Source organism: Chroicocephalus ridibundus, chromosome 1 (assembly GCF_963924245.1).
Source record: "Chroicocephalus ridibundus chromosome 1, bChrRid1.1, whole genome shotgun sequence".
Classification (NCBI taxonomy): Eukaryota; Metazoa; Chordata; class Aves; order Charadriiformes; family Laridae; genus Chroicocephalus; species Chroicocephalus ridibundus.
The window spans coordinates 31,131,269-31,155,538 of NC_086284.1; positions in this window are offsets into that span (position 1 = coordinate 31,131,269).

A 24,270-nucleotide genomic window follows, 5' to 3' on the forward strand; every position below is an offset into this window, starting at 1 on the left:
GCCCACACATGCTTTCCGAGGACGCTGTCACTAAAAGCTGCAGTCTCATCTCACCTACCAAGCCCCTCGTTCCCCTCCCACAGTTCCTCCTACAAAATTAAACTCACTTTTTCTCCTTTCCCTTTTGCCATATTAATTTTAAGTTGGAGCAGGTCCTCCCGCCCCTCTCAGACCCAGGCTGTTGCAGGGATGGAGGAGCTGCAGGGCTGGGAGTGAGCAGCAAAGCTCTTTTGGGCTGGACCCATCTACGTTGGCTTAAAGTGTTCGTCAAGCACAGCCTTACTTCCAAAGTCTTGCAGGCTTGGACTCTGACTCTCTAATTAGCCATGTTCCCTTCAGATATCTCAAGCAGGACAGGGCTCCTTTGCAGACTCAGAAAGTTATCAAAGGCAGTTTATCCAATAACAGAGACATAGAATTATTTTTTTTTCCAATATTGGAGAATTCATGTTTTTCATTATAATAAGGTCCTCCAGATAACATTAGTGCAGAGATTTGTGTGTAGAGGAACATTAGTTTCTGACTAGGCCTTAGAGAATACTAAATATGTTACTTTACAATAATCTGCAGGAAGCAGGAAACTGTTGCTAAAGCAGTACTTCATATTTTATGATGAGCTTAGCAGCTAGCAAAATGTATACATGTATAAAATTATTAATCAGTTATCAAAAGAGCAATTATCAGAAAAAATCTTCTCTGTGTTACAAAATACATCTTTGAAGGTGCTATTTAAATAACCTGAGAGAATTTTCACGCTCATTTTTCTATTGAAGTAAACGAGCTCAGACTGTACCTGGTATGATTTGTGCTGCAGAATTCTGGGAGTTCCCTTGAGAAAACTTTTCCAACTTTACAGAAGTCTTACACTAAATGACACAGCCTAACATCTCTGCTTTTGCACTTTCTCCATTTCTGAAAATGGCTGTTATAGAAGTACAAATTGCATTAACTAACGAGCAAGCTCAGTCACATGTACGTAGCTATTTCACTATCATTTCGATCAGTTGTCTTCAAGATGCTTTCTTTAGATTGTAAGATGCCGTATTCCACTTGCCAGTCCATCCAGATACCTAAAGTCTGCTTTTGGTCCCAAATTTGAAATTACCAAGCTCTTTTTTAAAGCCCTTTGATATCAGCTTTAGTTTCCTGACAACAAACTTGAAAAGACTAAAAGAAGTTGTTCTCTTTCAGGGAGCTATCGTTTTTCACAACGTGCCCTTTGCCTGCTAAGCCAGGATTGGGGGCTGTAGCCAGCAAAACATAAAAGCACCTGCAGGGCCATCCAGAGCCACTAAAATTTGTCTCTTGACTTCAGGGTATTTTGAAAAGTATTGTCACTCACATACAATGGAATATGAAAACCTGATAGCTCTGTATTACTCTTTCAGATCCCAAAATTCTGACTTCATTTGACTTAACAAATGCTTCAGTAGCCTGAGATGAATCCTAAAAGCAATGAACAAAAGCTCCTGAAGGCAGAATCCATCACATTGTTGAAAAGAATTACTACTTAACAAGCTTCAGAAATTCATTTTTGGAAAATAAAATCTTCTCCTAGGCTTTCCCGTCCATAACCCCATGCTTTTGAAAACTCATGCTGTCAGATTTTGTCACTCCGATGCAAAGTTGGTTAACTTTGCCAGGCTGTATTTGGCAACTCCAGCAGTTTTCTCCATCCAGTGAAGCCAGGAAGTGTGAAAGCCGGGGAATTGTTTCCCCTTAAAGTATGTTTTCGACAATTCACATATGGGGTGTTCAAGATATGGGCAGAAGTCTGCTCGCCTTAGCTGAATATCAGAACTGGGCCTCCTGCCACCATCATATCCTCATAAACAGGTTTGTCTCAAGTTTTAGCACTGATAAAATGGAGGAAAACAAACCTACTGTTTATGTCTTGTGAATCAATACTTGACCCTGTGTCTCGCCTATACCACCCTAGGCTGCAACCTGTTTTAAGCATAGACAAAAGCCATGAAAAAACCTTTAATACGTTGTTGGTAATTCTAATATGGCATATTCTTCTTCATTTGGTTGTGGGCAGAAAGTCCGATGACAGTCTTGAAAAGCAAGGTTTTGCCAGTTCTACCACATGCTTCTCACATTTTCAGTGAGTGTACCATACATGTGTCAGAAATAACCACGAGGAATGTGAGTACCTCAGGCAATACAAGACAAGTTTTCAAGTGGGTCTACAGTAGCTTTTGGAAGAGAACCATGCTCCTAGCTGTGTGCCAGCTAGCAAAAATCAGTCCACCCCTCTCCCAAGCAGGGGTTTCAATTACACCACACTGCAGTCGATTCAGCTGAAGTCTTTGAGAACAACTGTCATGCTTTAAATAACAGAGGCTCAGCCCAGAGGTTGAAGCCTTACTGGAACTTATGGCTGATGTAGGCTGAGATCCTGGTTACATACAATTTGGAAGAAACTTTTGATGTGACGTTTCAGAGGTCTCCTCCATTCTGGCAGCATGTCAGAGAAGAGAGTCTGTGAAAAAAAAAAAGTGTGCAGTTCTGTGCACTGTCTGCAACGTAGAACAACTGTAGACTTGGGTTTTAGTGTACAAAAAGATTTGAAACACTCAGTAAAAGTGTATTGAATCTAATTCCTTGCAGTACTAAATTCCAGGGAAGATCCTTTCAGGGAAACTGTCTTTTTTTAGAGGAATGAACAATAAACAAGCAGAGCCTTTTTAAGCAGAAAAAAAAATAAATAAACCCGGGGACTGGCATGACAAGGTAGGATGCAGCGCAGGTGGGTATTTCGGCCTTGAGGGCTGCTCTTCCTCTTGCCAGCAGATCCAAGCCTCTCCCACGCTTCGCCCACAGTAGGCCCAAGTAAACTAATCTTTCCTGAACATGATCCTGGCTGTGCTTTCATCCCCATCACCTGAGAAGTGTAAGTGGTTTCTCTATGCTAAGAATAATTATCATTTTGAATTAAATTGAAGTGTGGACACAAACTAGGTTCCAGTTGTACTTCCTTTCCATCTGCCTTCCAGGCCACTCTCCACTTTGGAGCTCCTAAGGTCATAATAGTTTCTTTGCAATAGCCATCCTCTTCTTGATTCAACTTCAGCTTAATTTCTCTAGGACTCTCAGATCCCTCTGTAAAGACAGCTGCCTGCTGTTCTAGGATTTGCCCCTTTTATTGCTTGAGTGAAGCTTGACCTTATTGACCCATTCTATTTATTTTATCTCTTTGAACCCATTTATCAAGATTTTTTGAAAGTTAGTCTTGTCTTCCAAAAATTTTGCAGCCCTTCTCAGCTCATCTGCAAAATGTGACTGTCCTGTTTTATAGTCCATTATACAGGTAACCAGCAAAACCTTTGAGCAGATCCTGAGATGGTTCACTGAAGAGGCCTGATCATCCTTCCTGATGCAAACCATTAAAAATACTGTCCACAGTTCATTGTATGGTTTTGCTCCCAACCTGTAGGAGGACCTTCTAGGCCATATTCATCAGCTTTTCTTTTAGGGTTGAGAACAGGGAGCTCTGATGTCTCAGTCCCATTGTTTTTTAAATGACCCCGTGGCCTTGATAAGAACGTTTACCTTTATCTGTCTCACCCATTGTCAGAGAAATGTGGGTAATGTTATTTTCTCATGTGCCTCATAGTTGTGCTGCAGGGCTTCATCACCTGAATGTAAGATGCTCTGAAGAGAAGAACTTCAGCAGTAAGTGCTCCAAATTGATACAGGTCCTAGTGGAGACCATCCATCTATACGGAGAGAAAGAACACGATTCACCTTTCTTCTCCTATGAAGGCTGAACTGTTTAATTTCATTACTTCAGGGAATACCAGTAAGAAAACAAACACTAAAGAAATTCTTAAATCAAGGCAATATTCATCCCCTCACTACCAGCCACAACTCAATTCAATTGCTGATTTTGCAGAAACTCTAAATGCTTTCCTTTTTGCCTCAAAACACCACTTCTTTATCAATTTTATCTCTTAGAACTTTAAGGTACTCCCCCTCAGTGCACTTGCAAACACCTCACACTGGACTCCTCTGCCACCCTCTGTCTCTGATTTAGAGCATAATTTCATGAATGACAAGCGATGACCTCTCTCTTGCTTCCTGTGTGGGCTGTTCTCAGCTGGCTTGTTCAGCACAGTTCTGGTCTTTATTGCATAGTGCTTCATCTTTATAGCTGTTATCAGACGTTTATATCACTTTCCTCGTATGCTGGGTATTATTGGCAGAGGGTCCATTGTACAATGCATCAAACATATACTGGAAAATTGTTTTTGGCAATGATTCTGGCTTCTTTTTTTGGGGGGGGGGGGGGAGGCAGTTCAGCAATCAGGCTGCAGCTCTTGTACTTGTTGCTTTGCATGGGCTTGGGACTGAAAATGCAGAAAGACAACCATGCTTTTCAAAACAGAAATCTGGAATTACTCCTCTCCAGTCGTAGACTGGTATGACGCAGAATGGGGTCAGATGGGTTATACACCCCCAAAATATCTGCTGTATAGATGACAGTTTTCATGCACATAAGGAAACATTCAGTAAGTATAGGTCCTCACCCTCCTGTAAAACAAGAGTAAAACTGCTGAAATTATACCTGCTCCTTTAGCACAGCTATCACCTGCACAAAAGAACTTGCCGTCCTGTTCCTTCCTGATCCCTTCACCCCACTGAGGATGAGGAGGACACACGGTACATACCATCACCCTGAATACCACAGGCACTTGAGAACACTTTCAGTACAGATTGGACTCCTTCCCCTCAAACCCAACTCTTCCCTTCTCTGTGGCAGAAAACCTTACCAAGAGCCTTAGGCTGTGGGGTTGGAGAGAATTTGGTAGATGATGTGGCCAAAGCTTCTGAATAAGGCATGGATTGTCCCCTACTTCCCCTCCCTTACGAAGTCCAACACACAGTCTTACTGAGGCTTGCTTTAGACCAAAACACCCTTGACAAAGTCAAAGGCAGATGTTCCGTGTTAGTTTGTTCTAGCAATTAATCATCTTCACTGCTGAAAATTCATGTTTTACTCCTAACTTGAGTTTGAGTGGCATTAACAGCCTTACATTGGTTTTCATCACTTCTTTCTCTGACAGGTTAAGAAAAATAATAATAACTTGAATATTTTCTTGTCATATTAGAATGTAGGTTCCTCTTGGTATTGTATGCAATGAGCAAAGGGATTGCATCTTTCCTTTGGGTCCTTGCATCTCTCATTATAAGGCAGTTATCTGTTCCTCAAAAGTTGTTGTCACTATTCTCTGCATTGTTTCCAATTTTTCACAGTTTCTTTAATACATAAGCTACTTATATGGCTATTTGTTTTTGAGAAGCATTGTTTGCAACTCAAGCAATGTTTCACATTCACTGTCATCACCACCTTACTCGTTGTCAATGGAAGACAATACTAATTATTAAAGAGTACGTCATATATTAAAGTATTTTGGAGTCTTCATGCATCTAGGCTTTATGGACTGCCCAGAAGAGTTAGGAGGAACAAGGATGTCCTTCCAGAAGCCTCTATCATCTTCCTGTTCCAACAGGTCAGGCACAGAGGAAGAAATAAGCCACTGACAGATTTCCCCCTACTCTCTGCCCTTTCCTCATGAGGGAAAGAGCTTTGGATCCCTGCCCCACCTGGAAAGGAGATTAACTACCATGCCTAAAGGGTAGACAGTCATAAACGACCATCAGGAAAGACCAGTAACCCCCTAGATCAAGAAATCACAGACAATAATGCCTGTTTTGCAGGTACTGCACTCTACAAAAGGCAGATTGTACCAGCACAATTTGGCTTCACACATTGCACACAAAAAATGAATAAAGGCAATACATCTAAAATATTCTCTTAAGTGGTGTTTCAAGCTGCTCACTATTGCTTTTTCCTCATCTTTCCCCTGCTCCTTCCATTGCTTTACCTACTCTAAATTCTGGTTGTAAAGTCTTTGGGAGAGGTGCTTTTTATGTCTTTGTAGAGTAGCTGGCACAATAGATCTGTCTGATCTAAACAAGGCCTTTGAGTGATACTGCAAGGCTCATGAATAGTGATTATTGCTTCCAACCACTAGAGAACTCAGCTTTTTCAGCGAAGTCGACCTACTTAAATTGTATATACAGGTAGCGCTTGCAGCATTTTATTAAATTGCTCTAACAAACAGTCAGAGAGAGAAATGTGGAGGATGCCCAGCTACCCTGGAGGTCAAGATGTGTACCAAGAAATGAGAGCCTGCAATTACAGCACAGGATTTGTACTGAGACAAATTGCTGAGAGCTTGAGACTATCCTTACGGGAGTTGAGGGATCAAATGTGAAGTACTAACACCGGATCTAGTGCTCAAGGCAGTGACTGGTTTGATGGACTAAAATAGCTGAGAAATTAACTGTTCAGAGCATGTCTATCTTGTCAAGCGTTGTTAATATGACCCAGATCTAGCATAGACCCACATAGTTTGACAAGGATTTGGCTTCAGCTCAGTATTTCTCTGACCCTCTGTCATTCATTCCAAGGATTTCCGACTCTCAGTTGCTCTTCAAGGGCCTGGAAGGAGCTTCTGAGATTTTTGGAAAAATTATATGGTGGTCCAGATCTAGGGTTTTAAAATGCTGATAGACAGAAAATCTACTTATGGTTTTTCAATCTGCTTTTCCATTCCTGAATTATATCAGAAGACATGGAAAAAAAGGATAAATAGTAACCAATAAAAAGTGGGATGCTAAAGAACTCCCTTTTATTAATGAGGAAATTTACAGAAAAGTAGAGGTAAAGAACAAGGAAGAAAAAGAATAGTCAAATACTTGCTTTCCCTCAAAACATAGAATATAGATTAATCATTCTTGTGCATATGTTATATAAACTCAATGGAAGAAAGAAAAGAGACAGATGTCATACTGAAAAATAAACCACTAAAGTGCTTATCAAAAGTGACAATACTCCTACGGAAAAATATTGCTGCTCTGCTTCAACAGACATTAGACGGTGTTCCATAAGCAAAAATAATTGTCTTGATATTTAATGTCAACAATTTATCACCTCCTACAGAGATGTCAGCAAATATATACCTAATCCAAAACATTTTGCATATGAAAACAAAAAGCCACGTTAGGAAAAGAAGTATTTAGCCAGATGAAATGTAATGGATAAACCACTGTGTTAGAAAAGAGCTGCTGTTGAACCAAACAACTATACTTATACTTACAGGATGGGATGCGTGGGCTACATCTATGCTAGCAAATAAAACAGGGCAGGAAGATGTGGTCATCGCGATAAAAAGGATGACATCCTTAGTATTCGTATGGCTGCAATCTCTTCCTCTCCTAAACCAGGTCTCATCCACTCCACCCGTTGGCAAGAATCCTTGGTCTGTGCTGTTTCCTGAGATGTGTCTCAACACTGCCTGGGACAGTGTCAGTTGGTAGGGCCAAAGATGGGCCAGGGAGCGTGATATCCATTAACAGCACAGATGTCCATATTCAGACATTACTGACCTGTTAAACTTAATATTGAAGCCATAATCAAGGCCAGACCTGGCCACCAATGTGTGGATTGCTATCCAGTAAAAATTGTGGGTGCAAAAGACCTACAAGGGTAAATGTGAAGAGAAGGTCACATGTGAGAGCTATGGCACCATACTGCAAGGGTATAATGCAGATGCCCACCTCTGTGCTGGTCCTTCAAAGTTCCCTTCATAGTCAAAGAGGAACAGACATGCTGAGGCCAGGTGGTTAACTGAATAATGGTCTTGATGTAGCCATTTCTCTTTACAGATTAAACAGGGACTCTAGGCAACTAGTTCAGATGTGCACCTGAAGGTAGGTGATATGACTCCAACCGCAAGAGATCAAAAATTAAAAAATGAGAAAGGGATATTTCTGATAGCTTGTTTCCCAAATATGGAAAAAAACATTATGGTAAAATGTCTCTTCAGAGCTTTAAACCATAGTAAGTGTTGTTCTATTTTTCACCAAAGCAAGAAACCACACACAATGTTGAGCAAGTTTATCCTAAAATAACCTAGTGTCCCAAAGATATTGAGCCTCGTCCCTGCCAAAAGGAGAACCATGTCAGGCCATGAGCAGTTTGAGAGTAAATTTTTCACAAGGTAATAACAACTTCCTAAGTCCTCAGGATAAACAAAAAAGAGTATCTGCATGATTGATACAGAGCACAAGTTTATGTGGGTCGCACTTTTGTCCACGGAGCATCTGCAGAGAGCTGTAAAGCAAGGTTAAGTTAGGGTCTGGTGGTAACTGGGAGTACTGGTAAAAATTACATGATACTGCGTGCTCAGCTGAAGATCTGAGTGTATGCTGCTAATAAAAAAGGGTAAAAGCCGGCCTAGGAGAAATCGGGCCAGACATCTGCAATAATGATTTTGGTTCCTTCACTCCTTTAGTGTCCGATGTTTGATTTTATGGGAGTGGAAATTTTAAAGAGTTTTTTCTCATTAGCAAAAACCTGTGAGATGAAACATGGAAAAATCGTTGCTTGTTTCTGAAAATCTCACTTCAAAGCTGTAAGTGAAATGCCTCTCTTGTGTATAACAGGGCTCCTGTGTTTCCATAATGTGACAGAATGTCAGACCTATCTTTCTATTTACAATAATTTGGCTGTATTAAATATGTCATGATATGTCTGAGCATTTTTTTGTCTTGTTTTTGTTACAGAAAAATGGAAAATCATAATCAACAGCAAAAGATGGAAAATATTAATGTCAGCAAGAGTACAAGCTCACCAGAAGGGGAATTTTCTACTTTCTAAATATGCAGCTAACATATTCATCACAAGGCTACGTGGCCTTTCACCAGGATCCAACGATGGAAGATGCATTTCTTTAGCCAACAGGGGACTCTCCACGTCCCCTGGCCATGAATGCTACAAAAAGATGCTGAGGATGGTTATAAGAGAATTAAAAGCAACATGGCTATAATAGATTTAATGTATAAACATGAACATCCGTAGCGCACACCAAGTCTTAACAGTAAATATTATGGTTTACTTTCAAAAAGTGATTAAAGAATTTAATTATGTGCAGAGCATTCTTACAAAACAAAAATTATTAACTGTTGGGAACATAGTGATCTATTTTGCAAACAGACAATAAAAGATAATGGAAAATTTCCAATAACACCATAGCTTTGAGTAGAGCTTGAATTTGCTTTGACTGCAAACAGTTTAAACACTGGTGCTGGAAGGCCAGGCTCTGCTTCTCTTTTAAAGAAATCTATCAGAATAAATGGAATTGCTTTGGAGTTGCCCCAGATTCAGTTAAAGCAGGATCTGGTCCATGAAATTCAATATGGTCATTTATACAAATTTATAATGAAGCTCCAGGAAGATGTCTGTATTTTCTTCTGTATTACTGTAAAATTATATGAGATTGAAAAAAGATACAGCTAGATTTTCATTAGGGATTACAGATTTTAAGGGAAAAGCTGTTCATTTGTATGTTTTAGAATCCCACATTCAACTGCAATCAATTTTAATCTAATTGTAATTGCTGTTTAGGTTTCATTAAGCAACAAAGCAAAACCAACACTGATCTAAAAGCTCTCCAGACTTATCCTTCTACTCAGGTCAATATCCGTTTTCCCCCAGAGACAACAAGGACGGTGGGAGAAAGCCAAACCCGTGTCTCTGCGGCCCCAGAATTTCTTAGCTTTAGCTTCTGATTAAAATCCCCCGGGTCTACTTTTAGGCCTTGTTTGAAGGAGCTGAAGGATGCAAAGCTTCTTATTGCCAACCAGTGACTTCCCTAAGCTGTTCTTTCTGTTTCTGCCCAGGGAGAGGCTTGGGCATGCCCTGGCTTCCTTAGGAGCTGACTTTCTCCTGTTTGGAAAACCAGACACTGATAGGATACGCTCTTGAATCATGTGGGGTGATGGAGGGAAGAGGGAAAGACTTTTCTTCTCAGATTCGGACACTATTCTCTCCTATTCTGCTTATTCGTGATGTCTGCCACCCAAACCTGGAGGGAGGGAAGAAGGGAGGGATCCTGCCAAGCCCTTGGCCAGTTGCTTCAACTGAGGGTAATTGTTATGCATATCGTGTTAACTGTGGCATCTATCCTAGGAACTGCCTGCTGGAGCATTACAGAAAATTTAGACTCAAACATTTTAAATATATTGATCAGATTTGGCTCTAGAACTCTTTTGAAATGGATCTGGATGGCAATGTGATGTGACACCATCTGGGTTTTTCTCCTGTTTGGACATAATGTGGGTGGATGCTTTGGCATTGACAAAATAAGAATGTTATCGGAGCAGTCCATGTTGACGCTTCCCCAGTGAAGCCGATGCCAAATCTCTGTGGGTGAAATCCTGGCCCTCTTGACATCAACAGGAACTTTGCCATCAACTTCAGGATGACACACATTTTCCTTCTATCTTGAGTTAGCGTAAGCTCAAGACTCATATCTGGAATAATCTCACAGGACAGAATCTATGAGGAATGGATCAGGATACAGCTTTTTACATGGTCTTCTGGCACAGATGAGTCAGCAAGGAGCACTATTATCTAAAACATACAAGTGTAAAACACTTATTTGAAATGAACTTATTGTATAGTCTTTCTGCCAAGCAGTTCATTGTGTGCACTAGCTTGAAAACAATTCAAAAAAGCCATAACTAGCTGAAATGTAAATATTTGGGTTAAAGTCCTTCATAACATTGGGACTGGTAAACCAACAAAACAAAAAAAAAAAAAAAGAAAAGAACAAAATGCCTTTACTTGGTATGACTGCTGACAGAGTAATCTCCAAAAAAGATGAAACCAACAAATACTACAGTGTGTTTTAATTCTTGAGTTACATTTTCTATTTACTTTGGCTATAGTCACTTAGCACCAATGAACTTGTGAGAGAGAAACGGTGATGACTAATGGATGCTATGGCAGGTGGTATACATTTGAACTTTCCAGACATCATGCAGTAATTGCTCACATAGAGCTGTGGAAAATATGTTAAAAAAGAAAATCTGGAAGGTCCAAAGGTCTTATATTAGAAGAAAAACAACAAAAATCACCAAAAAATGAAGATTCATGTGGCTTTCATTCTGGTAATAAAGCTGCAGATGTGAACTCTGAATACATCAACAGCTAATTAGCTACATCATGGCAGTGCAAATCATGCGCTGCAGAGTAATGAATGAGAAATCTCTTGCTTTATCATGGGAGTTGTTAAAAGTATATATAACTTGAGAAGGGAACACCAGATTTGTGTCCTTAGTGACTACTATCGTCATTAAGAATGCACCATTAATGCAGGCACAAAAGCAAGGAAAAAAAAAAAAGACTTTAAAATGTTTAGGGGAGCATATTCTTGTAACACCAAACCTTAGGCAGATTATTTAATTGAAATCTTTACATACCACACTTCATTTTACACAGCAATTTTTATCCTGGAGGGCACAAAGTGCTTTCCACATGAGGGTTGTAGCTGCAACACAAGCCCAACAAAAATCCTTGAAAATGTGCAAATCTAATTCCAATAAAGCCAGCAAACAGAAGCTTTAATTAGAGTGTGAGATCCAAGGTGGTGTTCAAAGAACAAATGTCTTTTAAGAGCAAAGAGTAACATCAGTAGGAGATGAACTAAGTGTAAGTGAAGCAAGAAGCAAGAATCTGTGAGTCTAGTGGCTAGGAAGGAGGAAGTAATTAAAAGGGGGAGATTGATGAGAATCAGGATGGGTGTCTGCCTCAATTTTAACCACCGGAAGAGTGAGCAATTCCCTGCCTCTCCTCCCTGATAGCCATGATGAGGAAGTCCTGAAGAAAGAGAAGATAGAAGAAGAGGTGCCGGAATAAACTCAATACTTACATGCCCTACACCACCAGGTCCAGGTGATTTACCCTTTAAGCCCCTTCTACAGATGTTCATGCATGAAGTAGTTGAGTTGCTGACCGCATTTTTCACAAACAGCAGACGCTCTTCTAGAGGACTGGAAAGTAGTAGGCATTGCATACATTTTAAAACTGATTCTAGAAGTGATACAAGAAACTACAGTTAATGATTTAGATGTGGGAATTTGGTCAAGCTGATCATGAAGCAGAGAAGGCCATAAGCTTATGATTTGGCCCACAACCCCTCACTGGCAATACAAAAGGCAGCAGCAAATCATGGTTTGCAGCTATTGTTGACCCCAAAATGGTGTCCCAGCACTGGATAAAAGAAGTAAAACATAATGAATAACACAGTGCCAGAGCTTCTATTCCTACTACTCCATGATGCAAGGATGAGGGTTCAAGGGAAAAAACAGGTGAGAAATTCAAATGTGCTTCTTTGCACGTCTTTGAAAAGACTGCCCTGGGAATTTGCTGAGGCCAGGAATCCTGAGAGGATCCAGTGTACTCAAAAAGCAGGAACAGCTAGAGCAGCCCAAAATAACAGCATTGCAGCATTTATAAGGTATATTGTCATCCTTTAGAACTGAAGCTGATGGCTGATCTTGAGAGACAAGTACAAACGAGACTTATGGAGGCAGACATTTGCCTCTTTCAAGGATTTAATGCCATCTGCTGAAGGCACCAAATTTTTGCCATGTCAAAGCCAGGTCTAGAGACTGACCAAAGAACGGCAATGGTTGGATCCACTGCGATGCTGTATCTGTGTGGCACAAACACTCGGCAGAGCCATGGGATGCCACTTGGGACCATCTGCGCTCCACAACACTCAGGTGATGGGGAGTTAAGGAAAGGATGATGGGTCACCATTTTTCTTGGACAAGCACGTGGCATGGGCTGAAAGACCCACACGCAGAGGGAAGCAGAATTCAGTGTATCAAACCCAACCAGATGGAGGGCTGCTACAATTTTATCCCAGTTTTCAAGAAATCTAACAACATAAAAAGCCAGTTGTAGGCCCATAAGTGAAACTGGCCAGAAGTATACATAGGCCCTGAGTCCAAGTGGCTGGTATGCTCATGTCCGTGCAGGTACACTCTCTTTGTCTCACTAAGCCTCTCTTATCACCATTTCAGTCCTCCCAGTGACAACGTCCCCTTGCCTGTGTCAGTCCCACAATTGTGCCTGGGTTCAGTCCAGGAAGTTGCAAACTGGGACAAACCAAAACCATGCCAAGGAGCGTGCTGACAAAGGATACAGGCCATCGCGTGTCAGCACCTGGGAACATGGCCTGGCCTTGGTTTTTTCACGTGTGCAGATGGAGGGGCTGTGACCAGGTACAGAGTTAATCTGATAAACTCAGCCTTTTTTAGAAACGTGAGCTCCCAAGGAGCACAGATCAGAGATCGTTTCATCTCAGCCTAAGGTAAGGACCTACATTAGGATCAAGCCCTCGAAAAGCCTGTTTATCTTCACTCGCATAAAAGAAAATTAGCTGAGGAGTAAACAACTATAACTCAGACACTTACAGTTAAGTAACATGAATCTTATTTACTGTGAGGGACCTGAATCTGAGTGTATGCATCAAAAGCTTGTGATTTCCAGAATTGGCTCCAGTGCTGCTATCGCCTCTCACTATGCATTGCTTCCTCAGTTCACCTGCCTGCAGCTGTAGTTAGGAAGGCTTACATCCTTCTGCAGCGTTGAACCATAATAAAGTTTTGTTAGTGCATGTGGCTAACAATAGTTTTGCAGAGAAAAGGGGTTATTAATCAAGTCTGATACTTCAACCAAGTCTCTCTATTGTGCTTTAACTATAGGAAAGCACACATCAAACAACAAAAGGCAGGGGAGCTTGCAGACATGCTATCAGCAGCTACCAGTACACTTTGCTCTACATGCCATGGCAACCGTGTTATTGTGGCTGTCTCTACCTCTAACACGTGCTCTTGTTTTAGAGTTTTACATTGTCTCCAGCATTGGTTTGCCAAGCTTCAGACTCCTGCCTCTAAGTGAAGGCATCCACTCTTTTTAACCTGACCTCCCCCATCCACGTACTTGTTGGCTCTTCCTAATGAACCCATCCATCTTTGCTTGGTGACAATTCAAACACGTCAGTTCTTTGAATGGGAGGAAAGATTTTTAGAACATTTAGGAGTGATTTCAAAGCGCAAGGATATCTTCGCTGAGCTAATAAATACCCAGCTGATTTTACAAAAGAATCAGAGGAAAAGGAAACGTTCATATGCAGTCAGTGATATCTCCAATTTTTTACATCTTTGGGTGGAAATGGTATTTTTTTATTCTTATTTTAGTTCCAATTAAAAATTATTCTAAAACATTTCTGGGAACTGGAAAAAGTGAGTAATCCTTGAGAGAAATTTACGGAATATTTATGTTTGGGGGCAGGCAGGAAACCGTCCTTGTGTGCCTCTTGCCACACATGGCCCCGGCGCATGAGAAAGGTGATAACATTTGGGAGTGGCAGAGGCATTGCATTTTTCAAGTCCTCTGAAAGGTCCAGTTGCTTGGATTTGGAGGGCGTTTTCTCACAACTATTCGCAGAATTCTGCCATTTGTCTCGTGAGGATTTGTCTGCCTTTTCAGAAAACAGCCTCGGTCAGAAAGCAGAGAAGAAATGGGCCTGGTGTAAACTGAATGAAATTTTTAGAAAGGCTTCACTGAGAAAGGCAGAAGACAGACAGATAGCTGCTGTTTTAGAGATGACACAGGAAGAACACTTTGCACATGAAATCATTACGTTTTTTAGCATCACTGGCTAAAGAAGTTGAATAAACAAGATTTGGTGTTTTGTTCTGAGTGTGGATCAGTTAGGCACAACTCTCCAGAAGATTCAGCTTGTCCAGAAAAAGGACGATCCTAACTATAGTCACCACAATATGGATATGTACTTCCACAGGTTGCTTAAATTGCCAGTGAAACTTCTGTGCCAAGAATGTCCTCCCGAGAAACCTCTAATACACTGCATTATTAAAAAGAGATATTTTCCTCTGCAGGATGATGTGTTAATGTACAGAATCTTCAACAAAATGAAAAACACAAATCTAACTACCTGTTTTCATATAAAAGCAACCTGATGGCTCAGAAGAAAATGTGATTTTTCTGTGTCTTAAAATATAGTAGGACTCTGTAAACCTTACTGATATTTCTGAAGCCATAAAGAATAAAGACAACATTATATTAAATAATTTGCAGGCTAAAAATACCTTTTTATTCTCAAGTACTTGCAGAGAGGAGGAACCTTACTGGATATATTCTTTTATCAATTCATTATTATTATTGCTGTTGTTGTTTTTGTTGCTGTTACTGCTGTATTGTTATTCCTGTATCTATTTTAAACCACAGTCAGGAATGAGGTTTCACTGTAATTTGTATAAGTGATCCATAAAATCTACATAATAGATTACTGTTACTGAAATATATTAGAGTTTGCATGAGGGAGGGGCCTTTTTGCAGTGAATGTTTTCTCAAAGGATTATGGAAGAGGTCCCAGGAAGAAAGTGTGAGCAAGCCTCCTGCTCCCGTTGCACAGCTCTGTGGCTTCACAGTGGCCACATGGGACAGCTTGTCGGGCAACACTTTCTTCACAAGTTTTCCAGTCATTAAAAAGGCTGTGTTTAGTGTACGCTTGTACTAACGTGGAAAACCAGAAATCTCTGCCTGCCCGAACACACACCAAGATATTAGTGCCTGGGATTTCAGGGAGAGCAGGGTCTTCTCAAGGGCTTAACTCTTTTTTGTACTGGCTGTGAAATCCCCTTTCATGAAGATACGTCTTTCAGCATGGGCTGCTGCCACACGCACCTGAGTCCTGCTGTCTCAGTCTCGGCTGGTCCCCGGTCAGCCTGTGCTGTGGCTCCCGTTTGAAGGACGTGTGTGACTTCGTTTGGTGTGGTAGTTAAAATGCATTGGAGCAGGGGAAAGGGAAGAACATGACTGTCCTTGCGCCAGTATGGGGTCAAGACACAGCTCGGACAGCTATGTGGAAGGGAAGGTGCTCCCAGAAACTGCAGTGTAGGCAGCCACTTTAATGATAGTTATTCACCAAAAATGTCAAGAGACATAACTTCTTCCACTAATCCATTTCTCTCAGACCAGACCAAAACAAAGCAAAACAAATCAAAGCAAATCCCTTGGCTCTTACCTTGCCACTAAACCTTTGATGCCTGTGCACTAAGCGTGTTGCATTCTCCGGTGGGAGGCTACAGAACAACCGAACTCCTTTTGCTCAGGGGTAAACCAGGGCCATGGCAGTGTTACAGCCCCTCAGTCTCCATGGCAAGAAAAACAAGGAGGGAAAAACAAACTTGGTTCCAAAACATCATGGTTCTGACGCCAATATTTCAAATGGGAGCATATAGTAGGGCCAGTTTTATTTTGTGTATTGCTCAGCCTCAGGTCATATAAAACCCCTCACATCTAGGTCATATATGAGCCCCCAATCCCTCTTAGTCCTCATGAACGCATATCTGAGACAGGTGAATAAGATTTCTAGTTCCTAGGTGGAAAGGCTATAGTATGGAGATTAATTCCTAACTGCGCAAACAGTGAGGAAAAATTAAAACTAGAGACTTTGCCAGCCTACCCATCTCTTTGAAGTCCAGAATCCCTGGGCTGCCTACTGCCAAAAATCCAAATATCTGTGATGTTGGTTTAGTTCTCCTTATCCTCCTAAGGGTAGCAAATGAGTCTCCACTCCCTGTGTGATGTTTCTGAATGGGAATCTGTGTCCGTTTTATCTCCAAACTGATACAGAGGCCTCCGTGGCAGTTTCTACAGTTACCTGCTTCATGCAGATTTCCCTCCCCTCTGTGTGCATCAAAAGGCTGGCAGACAAACTGAAATACCCTCATTGACTTGCCACAGCTGGAGATCAGCCCATCCTGGAGGTGAATCCCACCTGGGGCTGCAGAGCTGTGCTCAACGAGACAGGACGTGCCCTGCTGTGGCCATGCAAACCTGGGCTCACCTGACTCCGAAGCACGGTGGAGGGCATGTGGTCCTCTCTGAGCACAAACTCATGCGTGATCACAAAAGGAGCTGTTGGTGCTTTCTTAGGTGACCAGGGATAGAAAGGAACCGAAAAATGGAGAAACTATAGGAATTGTGCATACGAGTATGTCAACAACATGCTCCTTGTACTGCTTCAGTGAATTCATGTTGAAGCCAGGGACACAGACGTGTTTCCTGACAAATACAGAGAAAATATTCAGAGCATAGCCCAGTGTCCAACTGGTATATTGGAAATGTTGGACAGACGTCACTGTCACATCCTTCTGGTTTTGTCTTGAGGCCGTGGCAATGCTGTCATTGTCTGAATACTGCCTGTGTGCTTAAAAAAAGAGAGGCCTCAAAGATGACAGTCCCTGCTCCAGCCATTGCTAAAGGCATTTCATTTTTCAGTCCCTCGGACATTACCTCCAGAGCAGACATCAAAAGCTCTCCGTCCACAGCTAGATCCCCATGTTCTTTCCAGGTCCTCAGCTCACCTCTCTGTTCCCCTCTCCTCACCAGTCCTCTTCCAGTATCTTTTCCTCCTGGATGTCCAGTCAGTTTCTGACAGGGAAGAAATACCAGGAGATATCATCTGATGATGAAACTCTGCTGACCTGGGAGCACTCGCCTCAACTGGTAGCACAGAAAATGTTCCAGAAAATATACACAAATCCATTGCAGAAACTCTGGGTCACACTAGAGGCATAGTGTTCATTCTTCACAAAGATGGTATGTTGGCTCTGATCCTTACTGGACCCAGAGGCAAAGAAACACAATCAACGGTGATAAAGTAGAGTTAATTAAACATAACAGCTGAGGGTTGATCAGAAAGACTTGTCTTCACTTGGGAGCCAGTCACCAGGAGCCAGAACTCCATAGACCTGTCTCTTACTCTCCTTTTTCTCCCATGTGAATATAAACAAGTCTATAACATTCAGCAATAAAGTTTTGCCCTATTTGAAACCTTTCTAGACCAGACATGGGAAATGGTTGCCAGTAACACCTGAATTGCAGTGAATGTTGAGTAAAAACATGATCCGAGAAAGAGCTGACAGTGGATGGAGGGAAGGGCGAAGAATCCCAATCCTTGTATTTGCTGGCAGCTGAAAAGGAAGCAGACGTCTTCATAAAACAGCTTTCCCCCTCCTGGGCTGACACAGTGCTGTCGGATCCAAAGGGCACAAACGCCAACTGCGCTGCCTGACATGCTTCAGCAGGGAGAAATGTTGCAGCCTGGGTTTGGCAGGGTGATTTGCTGTCAGAGAATTTCATAGCCTTGGGGTGCAATTACCGAAAGCTCTGGCGCCTGCCGTGTTCAATCTGTGTTTAGGTAGAGTCGATAGGTGGGTACCCAAGGGGTACCAAGCGAGAGGCAGGAGGGCAGGATGGTGAGAGCACGTGGGACCATCCTGCCCCTCGCAGGGGGAGCAAAGTCAGCAGCGGGATGTGGACACGGTGAGGGGCCCATGAAGCAGGCAGGGGAAGCGGTGGGTCACGTTTGACCCAGGTGGTTGCTAAGCCTCACCAGCTGCGTGCAGGGCTGGGAGACAGGGGCTCAACGACAGACAGATGCAAAAAGGCCAGCCTGAAGGTAGAAGTGGAATGGGGAGCAGAGCTGGGGCTGGCGACCTTCCAAGGGAAGGGGGTTTAATCTGGGGCTTTTGTTTTATTCGAAGGGCTTTGATCCTCTGGTGGGAAACAGATAAGGGGACTGCAAGGTTTCCCATGGGTGCTCTGTATGTGGAGCGAGTTTTCTGCCCGTCCACCCCAGCTGCAGGGCTTGACAGGCTTGGTCCCTGCTGCCCACCAACAGAATGAGGAGGCTGGAGCTGTGCTTGCCCTAAACTGGGATATATCACTGGCTTGTAATCACACCACCAGGCTTGCCAAAGCGTCTCCATTTTAAGTTGGTCAGATACAGCTGATCTGCTAGGGCCCTATCAGCTACCTTGGCCTTTTACTGGTGTAGGAACTCCCAGGAAGACGTGAAGACAATGCAGTTTACTTTGCTGTAAAGCTACAATGAGACATGGCTTTCTTTTACACCCTGCAAGAGAGCCTCAGGATAAAACTAATTTCACTCTGTCCTGTGTTCAAGTTCTCAGTTCCACCGTGCACAATTCTAGGCTCATTTAAAAGCAGTCAGCAAACAACATATCAGAATATGTGTCAGAGATTTTTTAATCTGCGGGTCTGGAAAATGTATGCAAAATCAAAATGAAAAAAATCATGTAGTTCAGTTCGCTTGCTTATGAAACCTTGGTAGAATATTTTTCTCTGCGGTCTATGCATAGAAAAAACATATGAACAGCTGATGATCTTTTTTTTAGACTTCCTTTACTGAAAAAATCCTGCACTGATGAGTGATGTTACTAAATATAAAAGCGGATCTCTACAGTGGCCACGTTAACAGATTGCTAAGTATTATGAGGCAAAAGTGTCTGTGCAGAGCTGCAAAGAGCAGAAGATAATGAAAACTTTGGAATCAGATAGAGGTGACCAGCGGGACCATGAGTCAGGAGTCACAGTACATGGAGTCAGAGCCAGCACAATCTGGAGGAACCAAAACAAACACTGCAGTATTTTTGGAAGGGGAATGCTGGCAAGCATAGCTTTACCTGGGCAAGATGAAAATGCAGCAGATGGGAAGATCCTGAGGGGGAGAGAAACTCAAAGGTGGGAAATGAAGCCTCATGGTCTTTGGCAGTCAACCAGGAAGTTGAGAAAACTCGATTGAAACTGTGCAACAACAGCAGCAGCTTCCCCCCCACCACACATGCTCTGCAGTCGTGCCCCGAGCCGATGCAGCAGTGTGCAGGGACGCAAGGGACCAGACTGCTATGAGGACAGGCTGAGAGAGTTGGGGTTGTTCAGCCTGGAGAAGAAAATGCTCTGGGCAAACCTTATAGCAGCCTTCTAGCACCTAAAGGGGGCCTACAGGAGAGATGGGGAGGGACTCTTTATCGGGGAGTGTAATGATAGGACAAGGGGTAACCGTTTCAAACTGAAAGAGGGTAGATTTAGACTAGATATTAGGAAGAAGTTCAAGACCAGGCTGGATGAGGCTTTGAGCAGTCTGGTCTAGTGGGAGGTGTCCCTGCCCATGGCAGGGGGTTGGAACTAGATGATCTTTAAGGTCCCTTCCAACCTGAACCATTCTATGATTCTATGAGCAAAACCTAAATGAACAGGGAAGGTACCTGAGTCAGATATCCAAAACCAGGGATCTGGGAAGGGAAGATGAGCAGACCAGTGTCCATTGCACCCTGGTGGGCATCTGAAGCATCCAAGGAGGGAGTCAGCTTTGCCCAGTGTGGTTTTGCCCAGAGAGATGGCAAGGGTAATGAAAGCAAACAGTCGCCAGAGTCACTGGGATGGACACCCTGCTCCCCTGCACCCACCTTGCATCAGTTTCCTCCCCTTGCTGTGGGTTAAGGGCAAGGAACTCAGTCAAAATTATTGTGGAGAGCAAATTAAGAGGGTAGAAAAAACTGACTGAGGGAAGGAAAGTTATTAGCATGGAAATCACCGTAGATAAATCAGGGGGCAAGGGGAATCTGAGTTTATTCATTTAACAGAACGGAGATGTGAGGACTGTATCTGACAAGAATTTTAACAGGGGGAGAATGCCTATGTGAGCGTTGTGTGTGTTTGTGTGCTTCAAAATGGCAGCAGGGGATGGTGAAAGAATATATATCCCTGTGGGCTATAACATTTGCTAAAATATGTGCCCACTCCTGCACACTCATGCACTCTGCCAGCCCATTCAGCATCCCAGTTCACAACATTGGAAAATTACCCAGTAGATTTTTTAGGAGGAAGGTTTACTGTAACTGCTTCCAGTTAAGAACACTTAAGTTGCATTTATTTGCCAAGTAGTAGTGTTGGCTTCCTGATTTTTATGTGAAAGAGTTTTTATCTCAAAGGCAAGCCATAAAAGTAGATTCCCCAGTCTCTCTTCTCAGCAGCCCAAGAAGTACAGCACTCCAAATCTGTCATAGACCGAGGTGGGGATATTTTTTCTGAAAACCTGTTGTTTAAATATTGGCAGCACAAGGCTGTTTTAACATCACTGATTCCAAACAAAAAGAGACACAGACATGAGAAGATTAAAAGACTAAAAACAGAAGCGTATTTTGATTTCCCAGAGAATACACGATATGCAAGAGTTGTGTTTGCAGAGGATTGGCAGGACGAGGATTCGCCGAACTGGGAGCAGCTGTCATAGCAACCACATCCAGGCAGAGAACTGGTGTCAATCAGACGTCACCTGGAAGGAAATTTCCCTGCTCAGAGGAACACTGTTCTGGAAGGAAAATTTTGGAAGCTGTTGGCTAAGGCACCTTCATAAAACCTTGAAGATGCAGGTGACGGAGTCCCTACCAGAAGGCAGTGATGGGAAGAGCAATGGTTTGAGAAGGAAACTTGGCTTATGGACTTGTTTCTGCCTTTCCTTGCACAGACAGCTCTTGGCAAGACTACATGAATGTCCACCTCATTTTCCCTGTCTCTCAAATGGAGAGAACCATTTGCTGTGTTTGCAAAGTCCATTGAGACCTGCCAACGGAAAAATGCTGTATGTGCTGACACGAGCACCAGGAAGGATGCTGAAGCTTCACGAATGACTCCTGATTTTCTAGAAGTAGTATACACAGACATATATTCAGCGGGATCTTTTGCCTTCCTTGTGGGGTGGCTTTTGCACAGTCCCAATGTGTAGTGATGCTAAGTCATTGCTCAGCAGTGACTGCAAAGTAGGTTGCCTTGCTGCACATCCTCTATTCTCTGTTTAATGGTAAGGTAGAGCCTCAGCAGAGCTGCTTTCAGGATGGACTGCCTGAGCTAAGTGAGGCAGAAGGAAAGCCATGAGCTGGACACCACTCCCCAGCACCCATCTGCACCAAACCCACCAGAATCCCATGCCCTGGAAGAGTGCAGGGCAGTGGTTGGGTGGCTCTGATGACACCTTCTGTAGTGAAGCTTTCCTCATGGCATGAGAGGCTGGCATTGTGCTCACCAAGTGGGGGACAGCACCTGCTGGGCATCCCTGGCTCTAGCTCCACCCATGCAAGATCTCACGCTTGTGCACGCTGCCCTGGCTGGGCTTGTAGTGGTGGGTAGATCTTGGCACTGCTGTGGGTTGTACCAGCCCATGCTCAGAGATTCACTTGCAATTTGCATGCTCTGATCCTCTTGCAATGCCGAACAGGAAACATGTATCGGAACAGCGCTTTGTCCAGGCTAGTTTATCCCACTTCTCAGAGTGCACATGCCCAAGGCCATGAGTCAGTGTTCAGAGGTGTCTCGGTATTGTTCATTTAGTGCCTTTAATTTAGCATAGCTGAGCGTATAAGACATATTATTATGAGAAATCTCGTTGCTTCCCTGTAAGTTCAGCCCTTTCGCAGTGAGAACAAAAATGTTGTCATTGTGCTGAACTGTAGGATGCTGAGAATAAGTGGGTACTTTGTCATCAGCGGTAACACTGTGGAAGGCAGTCCAGTTTTCTTCCTGCCTCCCTGAGGTTGCTTCTCCATTGCTAAAGCTCCCCCAGTGTGTCCCTTCCTCATGTTCTGCTATTTTTAGATGCCACTTCTTCACAGGCAGTTGATCCACAAGTCAAACAAATCTATGGAGTCTCCCTTGTTGTGGAGATTTTCAGAGGTTTAGTCCTGAACTGAGATCAGACAACAGTTGAGAATTCCTTGACTTTTTTCATTAGGCAGGACTCACAGGAGGGAACCCATGCTGTGCCCATAATCCAAAGCCTCCTTAAGAAACCTCAAGTTCTGTCAGATCCCAGGCAAGAAATATCCTCAGACCTAAGGAATAATAATGCAACAGGGCCCATCATCCTAAAGCCAGCTCTCATATTCTGTGCAAAAAGTGTAGGTTTCTACTGGATTCTGTTTTTAATATTGGTAAAGTCACCAGCTGCATCCTTGAAAAGCAGTAGCATGTTTAACATGTTTGCAGCAATTTTCTGCTTCCCTTGTATTAATTTCCGATGCGGCAGTGTACTAATAAGAAGCCAAGAGATACAATATAACTCTGACAACATGGGAAAGTCACTACGATATCCTTCAGCTCCTTGAGGTGACATTGTTTTCCTACAAAACAAATTGCTTATCACAGACTCCATTACTCAGGAGATAGTAAACAGTTTCCAAAATCCATGCCTCTTAGGCACTAAGAGGATCTTCAGGACATTTGTCAGCCTCACTTGTTGTTTTGGGGGAACATTTTTTATGCAAATAAGTCTAACTTCATGGAATATACTGACAAACATAGATGTGTTTCTTCTTTTTTTAACCCATTAAGAAAGCATAGGTGTCTGTAGATACTGGTGTGGATTCAGACTATTGAATTAGTACTGAGACTGGTGAGGGATAAACAGATGCAAAGCTAGAGGTAAGTAGACTGGAAAAAATAGTGCTAATATGGAAAATATTACCTCCTTATTCAGAGGATGACCTCTTTTTGCTGTGTCCTGGAGATCAGCTGGTACTCAGGGCAGTTAGGGTGGCAATTAGGGTCCAAGTCTATTGCCTTAGCAGCTTAGCTGCCGGCCCTGTCAGAAGTGCTGTCCAAGATGTGCAGAAAAGTTCTCAGTCACCTTTTTATTTGCTCATCTCATACGTGCCATGGTTCAATGGTCTATAGCCAGCAGGTGCCAGGGACTTGGCCTCTCTTCAAGCTCATGATGTAAAGGAGAAAAAGATTTCTAATTTACCACTGTTCCGGAGATCTCTCCCCATCCACAGTGCTTCAGCTGGTTAAAGCATCATCACAAGGTGTTTTGGGAGCAATACCTGTGCTACCTAAAACACTGGGCAGCTGAAAACCACCTGCCCCAGAAGCTGGGCTGTGAACTGCTGTGTGTCTTGGGCAATGCATTTAAGGACTGTCAGCGCCTTCACTCTGCATTGCTATGAAAGGAAGTAAATGTTCAGATTGACTGAAATGGCTCCAAGCAGCTAAGAGCATTTTATAATTTTGCTGAAGGCAGCTCTGAATGGTCCTGCTGTCTTAGTGGCAATGAAAAAAGAACAGCACGCTTTGCTGCTAAGTACGTTTACTTCTTGACTGTTGAAATCATCTGTCTGAATGAGGCTCAGGCAGCAATGTTTCCTAATTATGAAGGGCAGTGAAGTACCCCACACTGAGTGCTGCATTCACGGGAGTTTTACTGTGGCTCCCAAAGGAAACTGCATATGAATTAGATGGCTGACTCTTACGTGAAAAGCATCTGCGTATTTCAAAAATACAGCCCTGAAATATCCACGCGTGGTATCAGAGTATTTGCACCAGTGAATACAGTGGCTTCCACCAGGAAGAGCAGTGTCTTGTAGGAGTAGAATTAGGCGTGGGAGAGAGGAGGGGAGAAGCATGAGGCTTAATAAACATTTAATTAGACCTCAGTATTGCTAATATTGGATAAGCTG